This window comes from Stegostoma tigrinum, chromosome 1 (genome assembly GCF_030684315.1).
Source record: "Stegostoma tigrinum isolate sSteTig4 chromosome 1, sSteTig4.hap1, whole genome shotgun sequence".
Classification (NCBI taxonomy): Eukaryota; Metazoa; Chordata; class Chondrichthyes; order Orectolobiformes; family Stegostomatidae; genus Stegostoma; species Stegostoma tigrinum.
Window position 1 is genome coordinate 66,794,312 of NC_081354.1, and position 14,877 is coordinate 66,809,188.

At 41.0% G+C, this 14,877-nt stretch overlaps 1 protein-coding gene across 11 annotated transcripts in view; it reads left to right on the forward strand.

Annotated features, from left to right (window-relative positions):
* The window catches only part of ndst3 (N-deacetylase/N-sulfotransferase (heparan glucosaminyl) 3), a 989,735-nt gene that overhangs the window by 449,627 nt on the left and 525,231 nt on the right, over positions 1 to 14,877 (forward strand). For 2 of the 11 annotated variants that reach the window (XM_059646033.1, XM_059646057.1), the window contains one exon: positions 8,821 to 8,925. The exons of 7 other annotated variants lie outside the window; for them this stretch is intronic. The gene's annotated coding sequence lies outside the window, so the exon portion shown is untranslated. Of the gene's footprint in view, positions 1 to 8,820; positions 8,926 to 12,996; positions 13,127 to 14,877 lie in introns of those variants that run through there. 2 more of the 11 variants (XM_048537049.2, XM_048537058.2) reach the window with 1 other exon arrangement.

A 14,877-nucleotide genomic window follows, 5' to 3' on the forward strand; every position in this document is an offset into this window, starting at 1 on the left:
CCCAGCTTGCCTAAGATAACTTTGGCAGGCATCCTGTGGTTTCTCCTGGGCTTTGAAGGTTCTGGCTTGCTTGGGGACATCTCTAAAGCTGCAGGTTTAACCTTCTCAGCCTGACTTGCTGGATGCAGCTGAGTCTCTGGCAGAGAGGAGCCTGAGAAGCAGGGCACTCTGGGGATGATTATCATTGGGTGCCTTCCTGGCCATCTGCCATGGCACTTCCCTCACCCCTCGAGGAACAGGGCACTTGGAGGTTCTTTGATCTTCTCTTACCTGGCCAGTAAATTGCTTAAGTCAAGGCGTCTACACATAGCTGGCAGTTACTGCTTGCCCTGGCTCTCAGTGGCAGCTGACAGCTGTTCCAAAGAGGCAGCCATATGTTCAATCTTTGAAGTCAGGGCATCAGACAAAACATGGGTAGACTCCTTGGCCATTTGTTGCAATCTGTGCATCATCTCTGCCACCTTTGCCAGATGACCCTGCTTGCTTATACATTGGCTCATTAATGGCTGAGTCTGTAGATTCATTATCTGTAGAGGGCCTTGCCTGGCTCTATCCTCCAACAGTCCTCAGTCAGGGAACTTAGCTCTAACTTCCTGCATCACTGTTCTGCTGACTGACCTGGTGACCCTGTGCCTACTGCAGATAGTTTATCCACTGAGGTGAACACATCTGTGCTGGTAGAGCATGGGGAAGAACACTTTGATGAAGCATCCTCATATGGTGTTGACCCTTCCTCATCAAGAGGTGGTGCTAGCAACGGGGCTCTTTTCCTCTTTTTCCAGAGGCTGTATTGAATTATGTAAAGATTTAGTAGACACAATCCACCCAACTCACCGAAGATGTGATATGATGCTGTTTATTCGTGTGCAGAGGTGAGTCGCAGCTTGAAGGCTGGCTGAGCAGATGGTGCATTTATCCAGTCTTCACTTCAGCACAGCTATAGGTCTCTGTCTCTTTCTCTCTCTTTCTGTCTCTCACTTGTCAGTTCTGCTGCCTGTGCTCAAAACCAGTCTTTCACCTTAGGATAGTCATGCCCACACAAACCCCAACATCTGGGTTTGTTGGATTTATAATATCTATACCTTTCTCCTAGAGAATAGAAAAAGCATTAAGATGCATTAACATGGCTACATGAGCCCTTTCTCTGCGTTCGTCGATGAAGATAGAGTGTCCATCCCTAGAGGTGGTTAGCATTACTGGTGAGAAGAAGGTGGTTTGGGGCATCTGAGGAGTTGAGTTCTGAGTGAATGGAGCTTCTGTTGGCATCAAAAGGCTAGAGTAAGTGAAAAACAGGAGATCATTATATGATGTTTGCATTTGAAATATCCCTGACATTTTCTGACTGACCCAAACTTTGGCATTGTGTCCTTATCCCAGACAAAACTTTGTTGAAAGCGTATCAGGCAAATGTTCTTCACGTTGAGATGAAATGTCAGTGAGCCAACATGTGAGCTGTTAAGTGTTGTATCTTCTTTTATATTTTAAGTGTAAACCCTGTCATATGTGAGAAGCAACACCACTGTGTTGCAAGTATTTCAACATTGGTGGCTTCAGTTAATTGAGTCATAATCAGTACACGTGAACCATGTAGTGGAGATGCTTGGGTCCTAACCTTAAGTCTGACAGACTCTGCAGTGGTAAACTTACACTGTGACTTCTCGTGAATTAGAGCATATAGCATTGAAAAGACCCCTTAATCATGAGCAGAAGTGGACCATTCATTCTCTCAAGCCTGCTCCAACATTCATTAAGATCATAGCTGAACTGTTTATGTTCGGAATTCTACACTTCGATCTACCCCTGATAACCCTTACCTGCCCTGACTAACAAGTGTAGGCATTGGCATTTAGTTTGCCACATTGTAGCAACAATTCATCCTCCTGCCACACTGAACCCATGTTATTTTGAGCTGCCCACAGGTCCTAACCTCCACAGCATTCTCAATCCAAGCTGCCTTTGTCAACTGGGCCAGCCTCCTGTTACCATGTCATTACTTCCCCTCAGTCATGGGAAGGCCTGCAGGATAATGTGTGAGGTAGTGTGTTGAAGCTCAGGGTCACTTTCTGCCTGGTGTCGGATATCTCTAGTGGTGGGTGGTGACAACCAACAGAGATTGAATAACACTCCTGGCTTACATAAAGTGAAGAGCTGTCTGGGTGCCTTTTAAACGCAACGCCTGGAAGTTGCAGCAGTGGGGGTCCCAGCACAATTCAGAACTTCCTGTGCATAAGATTTGGCATCCTACATGTGGATGCATAAGTCATGAGCTATGAAGCATATAAGGTGAGATCCAACTCACTCCAGAGTAGATATACCTCCATTTTCTTTCTTTTTAAGCTCCACACTCAAAAAAATAAGTGAGATCTCACCCAATGTATTTTTTTGTGTCCCCTGCACTACTGCTTATTTTTCCCCTCAGCACCAGTGTTATGTGTGTGTAAGTGCAGGGAATCAGTAAAGACACCATTTGCACAAATAATTTTATACATTATTTCCAGCACCAGGAAAAACACTCATGTGGCCAGGAAACCAATAACAAGAAAGGCCCACTAGGTGCAAAGCTTACTTGAAAAAAATGAAGGGGTAAAGATTTAATCAAACCTATTTTCGTTAAAAAGCCTGGTTCATTGATTGTGAAATTTGAGGCTGGATGAACACAGCAGGCCCAGCAGCATCTCAGGAGCACAAAAGCTGACGTTTCGGGCCTAGACCCTTCATCAGAGAGGGGGATGAAAGTTACCATTTAATTGAACAAGGGTAGATGAGAGTGTTTAATTCCAAATGTAAACAGTTCAATGATGCTCTTAATAAATGAAAATGATCAATACTAAACAGCAAAAGAAAAACAATTGAAGTCATTTGATAACCATTCTCCCAGTTTGATCTGTCCAATGATGGATTTTGAAGAAGTATTTGCAATGTTGTTTATTTTCTCAAATCACACATTTCTTTTTTTCTAACAATTGGAAAGGCAAACTGGAGGCTGTCAGTCAGATCCCCAATGACAGGAGCTAGCTGGACTGCAACTAATCACAATCAGCAATTTGACAGCTTTACCTGGTCACAGCCAAATCCAGTTAGCTGCATTGCCAATGATTGCATGGTGAGCTTAGCCGCAGCCTATCATAATACAACAAACTCACTGCCACTGATCAAACACAGCACTGTGAGCTTAGCCACAGGTAGTCACAATTCAGCATCAAGCATGTCATTAAGAAAAATAGGGAATTTTATTAAAAATAAAAACTGGAAAGAACTGCGGATGCTGAAAATCAGAAACAAAAACAGAAGTTGCTGGAAAAGCTCAGCAGGTCCTGCAGCATCTATGAAGAAAATATCAGAGTTAATGTTTCAGGCCTGGTGACCCCTTCTCAGTTCAGGAGATATTTATTCATCACTTTTAGGTTGCTTTTTGGCTGAGCAATGAAAAGGTTTCGAAGGGATTGATGATGTATCCTTTGTCTGCTTGTTTCATACAATTTTATCGCCTTCTGTGTGCTAGCAAGGTCAGGCGTGTGCTTGTGACCAGTGTAATAAAGGTTGATAAAAGTGGGAGCTAACTACGTTCAAAGAACTGTCAGACATCAGTATGCTGCATTTTGGAATTAAACCATCTGTTGACCAAGTTGTAGAAAGAGAGGGGAGAATAGGGCAGATGGTTGTAGACAAACTGTAATGAGAGAATATGGTCTTGATATTAATTCAGGGCTGGTTAGAGAATGGGATTGTGCAGAAGGCTAAAGAAGGAAATAGGTTTATGGGATGGGAAGTCCAGAAATATTTGTTTCCTTGGCATCTGGCAGAAATTCTACATTCAGAAGTTCTGAAATTTTTAACATGTTTACTGTCAGACAGCTGGGTCAAATGACAGCTGGCTACCTGTTGTAATGAAAAGCACCTTGGGGATCTATGCCAAGTAAGTTGGAGATCTGGTGAAATGCGCAGAAGTGAAACCATGGGCTGGTTGATAGTCTTTTTCAATAGTTCAATATTTATTTAACTGAGATAAAGAGATGTCAAGTAGTTGGGAAGATGTCATCATAGTTACTACTGCTATTTTAAAGGTCTAAATGACTCTTTTAAGGGGCTATAGCACATTTATGAATAACTTTTTAAAAAGGTTTTCAATACATGCTGTTGTTGCTGCAGGGCTTTTGGGTTTAGCACAGTTTTATACTGGCTGAATGAGATGGGTAGTACTCAGTAATGACATGATTAGTTGAATAACCTGAATGGATCTTAGATCGAAGGATCAAGGTGTCGATTCAGTTTGGGTTGAGCTAAGGAACAGAAAGGGGCAGAAAAAAATGGTGGGAATTGATTTGAGGCCACCAAACTGTAGTAGTAATGTTGGGTGCACTGTAATTTGGGAAACTGGAGATGCATGAAATGTGGATAATAGAGTGTAATAATGTGAACATTTAATTTATTTACATTCTGGATAACTCTAATCAGCACTATTACTGTAGAGGATGTATTTCTGATGTGTGTATAAGATGATTCCTGGTGCAGTATATTGAGGAACCAACTTGGGAATGAGATGTTTATTTTCAGTATTATGTAATGACAAAGAGCTAATTAATAGTTTTGCTGTAAATAAGCCTTTGGGAGATAGTAACCATGACATAGTAGAGTAGTAATAGTAATTTTGAATATGACATACACCATTCTGAGACTAGGCTCATAAATCTGAACAAGGGAAAATATGGGGGATGAGGGTTGGGAAAATATGCAAAAATATTTGAAACAAAAATAGAAATTGCTGCAGAAACTCATCAGGTCTGCCAGCATGTGTGGAGTAAAAGCAGAGTTAACATTCCAAGATTCCCAAGTTAGTAGCCAGCAAAGGATAGCTGAGAAACTGATTAAAGGGAAAACAGCATTGAAATGCAAACCAGTGATCAGTGGTCATACAAACACAGGAAAAGGAGCAGAAGTGGGCCATTTAGCCTTTGAAACTTTCAATAGGATGATGGCTGATCTGGTTGTAACCTCAAATCCATATTCCTGCCTATCCATGATAACCTTTCACCCAGTTGCATAACAAGAATCTAGCATTACACCTTCTTTAAAAGGATTGGAGGATTCTGCATCTATCGCCTTTTCAGGAAGAAAATTCCAAAGATTCACGGCCCTCTCAGAGAATAATATTTACCTCATGTTTTAAATGGTCGATCCCTGATTTTTAAATGATAACCCCTGATTATGGATTCTTGCATCAGTGGAAACATGTCCATTTCTCTTCTGTCAAGACCCTTCAGGATGTTAAGTTTCAAACAATTCATCTCTTATTCTTCTAAATTCCAGTGGATGCAAGCATAATCTGTCCAACCTTTCTCCACAAGACATAGCCCCATTCCAGGCTATTGTGTGGTAAACTGTCTGCTGCTTCAAGTGTAATTACATCTTTCCTTAAATGAGGTGTTCAATACTGTGTGCCGTACTCCAGATGCGCTCTCAAGTGCGTTCTGTAGAACTGAAGCATTACCTCACTCAATCCTATTCCTACTTACATTCCTAACATTCCATTTGTCATTAGCAAATTTGGCTACCAAGCCTCTGTCCCTTCATCCAAGTTGTTTATGCAAATTATAAACTCTGAAGGTCCCAGCAATGATCTTGTGACGTACCAATTGTTACAACCTTGTCAACCTTCCACTTATCTAATGCTGTCTGATGAAGGGTCTAGGCCTGAAACATCAGCTTTTGTGCTCCTGAGATGCTGCTTCGCCTGCTGTGTTCATCCAGCTTCACACTTTGTTATCAAAGACCCACTTTTACCTCCTTATGGTTTTCTGTTAGCCAGCTAACCTTTTAACATTGGTAAGATGCTACCCTCTACGCAATGCTATTTTATTTTTTGCAATAATCTTTCATTCTGGCATGTTAGTAAGTACTTTCTAGAAATCTAAGTCAACAAGAGAAAACATAAAAGTTTCTTTAGGATTATGAGTAAGGACAAAAGTAGCTGGGACAAATGTGAGCCCGTTACACATGGAGACAGGACAATTTATTTGCGTACAGGAAAGTAGTGAAGAAATTAAACAGTTATGTTGGGCTGAATCTTACATTATGTTTGGTTATGTGTTAGTACTGTTAAGCTTTTTGAATGAGTTTTTATAGAATGATAGAATCCCTGCAGTGTGGAAACAGGCCCTTCGGCCCAACAAGTCCACATCGCCCCTCAGACCCATCCCCCTATAAACCCACCTTATCTACACATCCCTGAACACTATGGCCAATCCACCTAACCTGCACATCTTTGGACTGTGGGAGGAAACCAGAGCACCCGCAGGAAACCTACGCAGACACGGGGAGAATGTGCAAACTCCACTCAGATGGTTGCCCGAGGGTGGAATCGAACCCAAGTCCCTGGTGCTGTGAGGTAGCAGTGCTAACCACTGTGTCGTCATGCCACCCCTCACCATACTTTACCAGATTTGTTTCTGTAGTTACCAACCCTGTGCTTATGACAACCCTCATGTCCTATTCCATCCCCATCTGATCATGCCATTCCCAGAACAAGCCATTCCCAGAGCAACTTGCCACTGCCTAGATATCTCAGAATTAATGAACATCCTTGATACAGCGCCACCATTTAAAAAAAGCCACTGTGCACTCAGATAAGTACAGTTTGTCTGGAACAGTTCAGTATGTTTCCTGACACCTGACCCAGATGTGGCAGGTAAGAAGAAGTTGGCGTTTTGCTTTGTTGGCAGGGACCCAGAGGTTCTGCTAGATGGACTGGTGGAGGATTGTGACTTCCTGTTCCCTCAGGACCAGCAGCAGAGACCACAACACCAGTCTATGCCAGCATGCTTTAAGATTGCCTCCCAAGTCAGTGCAGTTTTATCCATTTAGACGAATGCACAATAGTATAGGAAGAAAGTAAATGATCTTTTCCGTTCTGTTGCTGTTTTTTCTCCAGTAGCCAGCATTTACTCTATCTCTGCTCCTGCATAAACCTCCCACCAAGGTTCATGCTCTCCCTCCCTATCATTGCCCACAGCATCTTCCCACACTTACTATCACCCAGTCCAACACCCATCATCATAATCTTGCATTCTGCCTGTGCTGCCTACTCACTTCAAATGAATCTCCATTTGCATCAAAAATAACAGATGTACCATTCATTTTCATCTCGCTGTAATGCCTGCCTGTCTCTCTCATGATAGGAGTAGGGCTGAAGGAGTTAAACTGCCCAACATTTGGCTCCTTACCCCTTTTGTGTACATTTCCCTAACTCTGATCATCTTGAGAGGTTGATTGACCGTGTGCAAGAGTTGGAGTGTGATTGGAGGTTGCTCTTCACTGACTATGCCAGGAACCTGTGAGCAAAGGCTAGCACCCTCGTTTTGAGTGAGGAGTGCGAGCAATTATGACAAGTTTATAGCAAGGCAGTACAGGACTGTGAGCCTAGCAGAGGGGGCAGAGCACAAAAAGTCAAGGCAAGACAGTGAAGATGCGGGGTTCAGTGAGGGAATGCTACCTGGTCCAACCCATGAACTTGGGTGTCCCTAAGCATAGTGTTCTTGCTGTAGCATTACAATGATAATAGCCAGCTACAGCATTGAAATGTAGTGGTTCTTGCAGGTTCATAGAGGTTGGCTCAAGTTGGATGTGAATGTCTGTGTGTGTGTGTGTGTGTGTGTGTGTGTGTGTGTGTGTGTGTGTGTGTGTGTGTGTGTGTGTGTGTGTGTGTCGCACGCAGGGCCAGTGCCCATGTTACGTGCATTGAGATGTTGGTTCTTTATATGGGAGGCCCTTTAAGTTGGCAGGTATCTGCTCTGACTTCCATGGCGGCACAGTTTCTCAAAATGCAGCTTGTTTGACATGTTTGGTAAAATGGCAAGCTGAATATTAATGATGTGTGGTTGTGCATTGATACTTAGTTAGAAAGATACAAAAAAATTTCTCAGAAATATTAAGCAACCGAGGGACAAATGAAAATAAGGAACTGACAGAAATTAGTATTAATTAAGAGGTAATACTCGAAAAATTAACTGGATTTAAGATTGATAAATCTCCTGTATGAAATGAGTCATACCCCAGCGTGTTGAGAGAAGTGGCAGCAGAGATAGTGGATATATTAATCACTATCTTTCAAAATTGTATTCTGTGGAAAGGCTCCTGCTGACTGGAAAGTAGCAGAGCAACACCACTGTTTAAAAAGAGAGGGAAAGTGGAGAGCGACAGACCTGTTAATTTGATGCCAGTGGCAGGAGAATTGTTAAAATCTATTAAAAAGGATGTGAAAATGGACACTTAGAAAATAACAATAATATTGGACAGTGTCAACATGCATTTATAAACACGTTTGAGAACCCTGTCAGAGATTTTAAAGGATGTTATTTGTAACACAGACAAAGGAGACCTCATGGAAGTGATATCATTAAATTTTCAAGAGGCTTTTGTTAGGGTCTCACATGGAAGTTTAATAGACATAATAAGAGCCCATTGAATTTGGGTTAATATACTAGTATGAACTGAGAATCAGCTAACAGGAAGCAAATAGTCGGAATGGGTCATTCACAGGATGGCAAGCTGGGTTTGGTGTGTTACCCAAAACCCCATAGTGTACACAGGACACCTCCAGGAGGAGCTATCCATTTGCATTATTGTCCTTCTGCTAACTTTGCCAAGAAAGGAGCCTGGCCACTCTCATTGGCTTTCCACTGCCCAACGAAATCTTCAGTGAAGGTAGAATGCAGCCCTTAGTTGGGCCTAAGGATTTCTTCAGCATTTCTTCCTCCTTGGCTGTGGTGATGCCCATTCCAAATTTTTGATCAAAGGTGTAACACTGGGGTATTTTCCATTCAGTTTTCTGCAGACTTGTGCAGCGCTACTTCGGATCATTTCAACTTTTCGCCGTACGAGGATCACACATACAGTTCACATGCTTCAGGGCCGATGAGCAAGTGTTTGGTAGGCTGTCATTTATTTATCTTTTGTTATGATACTCAAAAATTTCTCCTCTGAACTCTAAGGTCCTTGTTTGTTTTTGATGTTATCGCCTTGTAATATTCTGATCGATAAACACCAGGCGTGATTGTGAGATTCTTTTTGTGATCAGGTGAGGATGAGGAATAAGCTCCTAACTTTTTAACTCCTTCACGGTCGCCTGCAAATTGTTTTTTTTAGCATGCAGCTATTAATCTTCACTTGAATGATTGAGAAAGAGCAAATTAAAAATGAGGATATCAATTCTAAGGGGAAAGTGAGAGGAATTTTGTGATCTAATATGCTCCGCCCACAAAGGAAAAAGTGACATGTCAAACACATACAAACTCACGTTAAAAAAAATTGTAAAAAGAAATGGCTGGAATGTTGAGTATTTGGAACAGGAAGCTAGAAGATGCAGTTTAAAGTTTTTAGTGTTTTGAGTTGTGAGAGCGAAGCCTTGTTTCATAACATTTAGAGGCCTCTTTGTTTCTTCATTAGTGGTGAAATTTATGTCATCCTCTGTTCTCAGTGAATGGTTGCTTCCCTAAAGTGCATTTTCATCAGGCACTATTGAAAGTTTATGATTCACAGTCAGGGTGAAAGAGTTCCAGTTCTTGTTTACAAAACCATTTTACCTTTTGTTCAGCAAGCTCCTGAAATATAATTCCGTCTAGCTCAATTATCTTTCCAAGCTGAGAGCCTTAGAGGCAACCTTTCATATCTCAATATGTGAACTTATTGTGTAAGTGTGAATTAAATGAGAGATGCACATTTCTTGAGTTGTCTTGCTTCACTGTCTTTGGAAGAATTGGGAATTGCAATGCAGATGAGTTTTGTATGTTTCAGAATGGTTTCACAGAATTTACCTTAATCTGTGGTCAGGTGATCAGGGAAGCCATTTTATTAGATAATCTCTTTTAACCATGAAGCAAGGTATTAAAAATCAAATGATTGAATTTTAATAGTTCATGCTGACCATTATCATAACTTAACTGTTGGATTATTTGATAACCAAATTGGAAGTCATCTTTTGATGGACATTTTTTGTTTGGACATAGCCAAACATTTCTTTACTATCTTCCATTGATCCTTCCATACTTTCTGGTACAGAAGATCAACTTACAATAAATTGATGTGACCTGCAGTTCTTGATATGTAAACGATGCAATTCTATGCAAATAATCACATCCTGCTTTTTTTAAATTAAACTTAAAGCAGGATTGGTTATGTATCGCAAGAAGAGCACAGGCCCCAGTACTGTTCCCTGAGGTCCTTCAAAAAGGACACCTTTATGAAAGAAAGCCTCCCTATTTTACACCGTTATTTGTCTTCTGGTGGTTCGGAACTTCAATCCAAACTAAACCTCCAATCCCTTTGTAGTGAAATTTGAAACAGAGCTTTTTGTAAGGAGCTTTGTGAAAGACTTTTGTCCAATATTGTAATGTAACTTGTGTCATCTCTTTTCAGGCTTGAAGGTAGTTCATCCATAGTCTGTAATGACAGAGTGTGGGGCTGGAGGAATACAGCGTGCCAGAGGAGCAGGAAAGTTGATGTTTCAGGTTGGGACCCTTCTTCAAAAATGGGGGAGGGGGAAAGAAGCTCAGGAATAAGTAGAGAGAGGAGGGGTGGGGCTGGGGAAGTTAGATGGGATGGTGATAGATGAGTGCAGGTAGGAAGTGGTGGGGATTAGTCAGTGAGGTGGGAGGAGCGGATAGGTGGGACAGATGATGGATACCTATCTGCTCCTCCCACCTCACCGACCAATCCCCATCACTCCCTACCTGCAATCACATATCACCATCTCACTTACGTTCCCCAGTCCCACCCCTCCCCTCCTCTCTTCTGAGCTCCCTTCCCCACCCCCATCCGATTTTTGAAGAAGGGCCCCGACCCGAAACATCAACTTTCCCTCTTTCTCTGATGTCGCCTGTACGCTGTTTTGCTCCAACTCCACTGTGTTATCCTTGACTCTAGCACCTGCAATTCTTACTATCTCATAGTCTGTAATAGTTGTGTTTCAGTAGATTTTTGTAACCAAGAACCATGCTGACTATCTATCAAGGTATTGAGAGCTTCGAAGATTTTCATGACATCAGAATAACTGATGCATCCCAACGATCTGGCAATGATTCTTGTCAGGAATACAAATATCATTTTCTGCTGTCTCTAATCCCTTTCTTGAATATACAACCAACGTTAGCTTATCTTCTCTGGTCTGATAATTAGCCAGTGTTGATTAACTCATAAAAGGGATTGTTCAATATTGGAGCAAGTTCATCAGCCCCTAAAAGTCAGGAAAATAGCTTATCTGGCCCTGGATCTTTATTTAAATTTATTTTTGACAATAATTTTAAAACACAAAGAGGAAATTTTGAATGACATCGAGGTAAACCTGGGGAAGAGCTCTTCTTCATTCTGCCTCACAAGCGGTGCAGTGAATGAATTCATCTCAGGACCCATCCTGTCATAGAGCGTTATCTGGACAGAAATGTAGTACAGGAAACAAATATGGATTAAGATTAATATTAACTTAAGACATTGGTCATGAGGAAATTGATGGAAGTAAATACTGATGAATCCCTGGGACCTGATACTTTCTGTGTGAGATTATTAAAGGAAGAATTGTAGATGCCCAAACTATAATCTTTGAGTTCCCTAGATACAAGAGTCATCCTCAGAATTTTTAAGTAGTATGAAAGAGGAAAATTATAGAGCAGGTAGATGAAGATTTGTGGTTGGAAAATTGTAGGAATCCCTATTGAAGGGTGGGGTAACTGAACATCTAGAAAATTTTCAGTCAACTGGGGAGAGCCAGCATGAATTTGTGACCTAAGAACCAAAAGAACGGCGGATGCTATAAATTTCAGGAACAAAAACAAAGTTGCTGGAAAAACTGAGCAGGTCTGGCAGCATCTGCGGAGGAGTTAACGTTCCGGGTCCAGTTCTGAGGAAGGGTCACCGGACCCAAAACGTTAACTCTGTTTTCTCCTTCACAGATGCTGCCAGACCTGCTGAGCTTTTCCAGCAACATGAATTTGTAACAGGTAGGTCATGCCTGACAAACCTCATTGAAAATTCTGAAGAAATGACTAAAATAATAGACACAGGAATGTCTGTGGATGTTGTTTATCTGGACTTCAAGAAGGCATTTGATAAAGTTCCACATAAGAGATTGTTAACTAAGGAAGAACCGGACAGAATTTAATGAAAATTTCTGAAATAGCTGGGAAATTAGTTGAGTGGCAGGTGACAGAATGTAGGGATAATGGGTAGGTACTCAAATTGGCATGATGTGTCCAGTGGAGCCCCTTAAGGAATTGTCAGGGCCTCAGTTATTCACATTATTTATTAAAAGAACAGAAGAATGAAAAAAAACAGAGTATTTTCCAGGCAGTATGAAGTTAAAATAGCAGATGTCTGAAGAGGGTTTGGGTGCATGGACCTTTGAATATCATGAAGAGTTGCAGAGAATAATCAAGAAAGCTAATGAAATGTTAGCCTTTATATCTAGACAACTGGAGTATAAGGATGCAGAAGTTGTGCTGAAGTTATACAAAACCCTGATTAGACACCATTGGAGCATTGTGAGCAGATCTAGGCAACACAGCTTCGGAAGAAAGTATTGGCCTTGGAAGGAAATACAACATACATTTACAAGCACGATATGTGATCACGGATTAGGTCATGAGGAGAGACTAAACAAATAAGGCCTGTTGTTTCTCCCTAGAATTTAGAGGATCAAATGGTGATCCGATCAACATTTTCAAGATGTTAATAAGAAATAACACGGTAGAAAGAGGTAAACTATTTCCACTTGTTGGACTTCCTAGATTAGGGGGCATGGATCCCAAATTCAGGCCAGACAGTACAGGAAAGATATCAAGAAGCACTTTCACACACAACGATTGGTAAATACTGGGACTGTTTTCCACAAATGACTGTGGAATGTTGGATCGATAGATAATTTTAAATCTGAGCCATGTAAATGTTTGTTAAGATAATGTATTAAGGGATTTGGGTCAAAGGCAAGTATACATAGTTGGGCGACAGATCACCATTTGTCATTGAATGGTGGAACGTGCTTGAGGGGCTCAATGGCTACCTCCCGTTCCTGCATTTCCATGGAGACTGAAGTAACAACAAAGTGGGTGACAAAGAACATTTGATCGCTGGTTAAAGCCTGGTAAGTCTGGGAAATTTTGGTGCTAAAGAGCTTGTGCAGGAAGGTGCGGAATGGCACATCAAGAAAAAGCGAAAGAAGAGAGAGACCTTGCTGATAGGGATTGAGGACCTTTCAGTATCCCAGAAAGGCGAGGAGAGTCTGAGCCCTTGAAGCAAATTAATTAATATCTATCTCGGAATGGTTGGAGGAACGGGAGAACTTAGGAGACGCTTTTTGAAGAAATTAGAATGGTCTTCTACCGCATAAAAAGCTGATCTGAGGAAATGCAAGACAATGGAGGGAAAGTATTTTCAACATGCTCCAGGTTCTTACTTGCTTCAAAGTCACATAGTTATCACTTTAGCAATGTGATGGTCTGTCCTGCGAAAAGTTATAGCACATCACTTTTACCATCACTTTCTTGGCTTTATCTTGAGTGGCAATTTTGTCAAAAATAAAAGTGCGATGTTCAGTTTTCAGATGTGAATCAGATTGGAGTAATCCTATTTGTCAAAAAATCCAATAATTGTAAGTGAGCTTTAGTTTATCACTGGTGGTTTATTTGTGAAAAGCACCCAATTGTTGTGAATTCCATTGCAAAATGCACTCAATTAATTTTAATGTCATCGAAATACATTTCTAATTGGTAGCATGCATTTGTTTGTTGGTTCTGACCTATTAGTTTTATATATTAGTTCTTTCTACTGATTTTAGCAGCAAATTTAGTAGCATATTTGAAGTCCAAATGTGCCATCATAGATTGTGTGATGTTACACTTACCTAATATGTATCTGGTAATTAGATGAGTGGGAAGTCTATTGTAACTGGGTGCATTCCTTTAAATGTAATCAACCAGTCAAGTGACATAATGGCCTCAAAGAGATTGCATAAGAAATACATGGCTGAAGAAAAGTGTTCTGTTATCAATGAGCGCATTATATTTCAGGTTATTGAAGATACGTGTGGCTAGCACCCTTTATCTGTTATGATGGAAGGGATATAACTGTCAGTTCCGGTCAATAGAAATATCCACTACGACACTAACAGAAAATACAGGTATATAGAATATATAATTCCCAACTCAGACCAAGAATAGTTGATCTTAGTAGCCAAGTTGCGGACTTTTTGCATTTTCCATATTTTGGGTTGTGAGTGCTTTGGTAATATGATTTTAAGCATTAAATGGTGTTACATGCATACAGTTTGGATGCTTTATAATTTCTACAAGGCTTAGACATAAATGCAGAGCTCACTAACTGGCTGGTTTATTATTATTATTACACTTTGTTTGAGAAACTGTTGCAGTAAAACTTGTTACTGCAGACATGAAATTAATGAAGCAAGGTGCACATGTCATCTCTCAGATTTATTAACGTAAGAGTAATTTGCAATTTATCTTGTGTTCAATCTTATAAAATCTATCAGTTTACTTTTGATTAGGAACAGTGGTTGGGTGTTATGGAAGGCTGGGGTGGGATGGAAGGGTTGAGGAGGGTGTTTTTGGAGGTGGTTGAGAAGTGCAGTAATGAATGAGTCTACTGTAAAGCTGAACATGTCATAGGCATTGTTATCATCACCTACCTACCTTACCCCATTGTAGACTGTAGAGGAGGCACGGTGCGGGGTGACAATTAATAACCTCTGAAGGGCTTTCTGCTGTTGCTGGGATTTAACTTGAAGCAGGAAATGCCCCTGCCATGTGTACAGCCTGGCAGCTTACACGATTCAGGCCAGTGACTAGGCAAGTGGGGTGCCTCATTTACTGGCCCTTT